The 2,110-nt window shown below is 37.3% G+C and overlaps 1 protein-coding gene across 1 annotated transcript in view; it reads right to left on the bottom strand.

Moving 5' to 3' along the window:
* CDC73 (cell division cycle 73) overlaps window positions 1–2,110 on the bottom strand; it is a 114,696-nt gene that overhangs the window by 12,119 nt on the left and 100,467 nt on the right. The window lies entirely within an intron of this gene.

The raw sequence follows: 2,110 nt of genomic DNA, 5'->3' as shown, positions 1-2,110 counted from the left end.
ATTGGCAACAGTCATGGAAGCCATCTCATTTTCAAGATGCCAAGCCTCCATCACTATTCATCCAGAACAGCAAAAACCATAAGAACAATATTTCATAAGCCCTTATGATAAAAACAGTCATACTAAAAGGTCCTCTGCCTCTCAAAACTACAGCCAGAACTGTTCTTACACATTTGTGGTATTCTTTGCCAATTTTACCCTGTACATTTGCAGATGAGAAGCCAGACCACAACCTGCTGAATGGCTATAACCCATTCTTTTTAGCGATTGAGGGTAACACTTGGACACTAAGAAGCAATTGCTTCCTGGAGAAATTTTAGAGCCCTTGCTCTTGGAGCCATCAGAATTATGTTTTCTCAAGAAAGCTGGGATTTTGGGTCGAAAAGATTTTTGAGTGAGGGTTTTTTTTTTTTTTTGATGATGGTGATTTTACATTATCAGTGATTCATCTGATTACTGTGATGTATGATACAATTCTGGATTTTTTTTTTCCCCCCAAATAGCTTCTCTGATAGATTACATGCTCGGAAAATAAGGATAATGTGAACCTCATGTCTTATGTAATCTCTGTATTACAAAAATAAATGTGTCTCATCCCCCCCCCAGATGAATTACAGGTCTCTGATTTTTCAGCCCCCACCTTAAAAAAAAAAAGCAGCAATTCCACATCAAGAGTCTCTTCTTTATGGCACTAATAAAATACACAGAACAGATCTCATAACTGGCATCATAAATGTGAGAGTAATGCAAGCCTTTTTACTGATGAATCTCAGTGGATTTTGTCAAAAGGAAAGGTAACAAAATCTTGCATTTTATAGAACTAAAACTATGACACAAAGGTAAGCTGATATGACCAGTACCACCTACCAGGCCAGCAAAAGAGCAGAGCTCAGACCCAAGTTTTCCTAATGCTCTATTCAGAAGCACCCAGCTGCACTACTAACATTGTTTGCCACTGACGTTTCATTTCCAAAAATTCTGATAAAAAGAAACACTATGTTTCACTAAACTGCAAAAGTTATCAGGAGTATTGGTGCTACATTTTAAAAACACAGTACCCTACATAATTGGTAAGATTTCTCTTCATTATAGTACAGATGGTGCTTTTTAAAAGTTTACTACATTTTTTGGGTATGTTGTTTGCACTATTTCTCTTTGTTCTCCTACAACCTATTTCTGTTTGAATACTAAAACCCAATTTGAATGTGCTTAAACAGGCAGACTGCACTTCCTACTGCTGGAAAAATAGAATGAAAAATCAAATATGAGGAAAAGCTCATTATTCAGTCAACTTAGCAATACCAGGTTTTGCTAACATCTTCTACCCAATGAGAAAATGGCATTTTGGGGAAAAAAGACCCCACACAAATAAGTTTTAAGGCAGCAGGTGGAAACTGTCAATAAACCTTCAAGCAAAACTATTTTACTTTCTGAACATAAATAGACAGATGAAGCCCCTTTACACTCTTCATGATTTAACAGTGTTTCAAAACCAGAAAGTCATAACCAATATCTGAAGTGTGAGTCCAAATGCATACAACTGCACTGGAAAATTAAAAAAAAAAAAACCACCAACCTGCAAATGACTATGAATTGTGCATAAAAGTTGACTAGTACTGCAAATACAGAAAAAGCATTACAGATGTTAAATATCTGTTTGGTACAGGTAAAAACACCACCAAAAAAAAAAATACAGACAGAAAAGCTATGCAGGATACACTGGGAAAAAGCACCCTTAGGCCACCTAGAATATTATAAAAAAAATGTGAAGACAATCATTTCGCCAATAATTGAAGTCATAAGAAAACAGTTAATATTTACGTACATTTTATCTACCACAACCAACTGATACATGCAGTTGCGTGCTACACACAGAAGCATTCAACACAGTTCTACTTAGGAAAAAGCTACCAAACGTGACATCAGAATTAAGTATTTCATAGAATCATAGAATGTTTTGGGTTGGAAGGGACCCCTAGAGGTCATCTAGTCCAACCCCCCTGCAGTGAGCAGGGACACCACCAACTCATCAGGTAGCTCAGAGCCCCATCCAACCTGGCCTTGAATGTTTCCAGAGATGGGGCCTCCACTACCTCTCTGGGCAACCCCT

The sequence above is a fragment of the Egretta garzetta genome, unplaced genomic scaffold (genome assembly GCF_000687185.1).
Source record: "Egretta garzetta isolate BGI_Z169 unplaced genomic scaffold, ASM68718v1 scaffold86, whole genome shotgun sequence".
In the NCBI taxonomy this organism is placed as follows: domain Eukaryota; kingdom Metazoa; phylum Chordata; class Aves; order Pelecaniformes; family Ardeidae; genus Egretta; species Egretta garzetta.
Note: the sequence above shows the minus strand (reverse complement) of the source record. Positions and strands in the feature narration are given on the sequence as shown.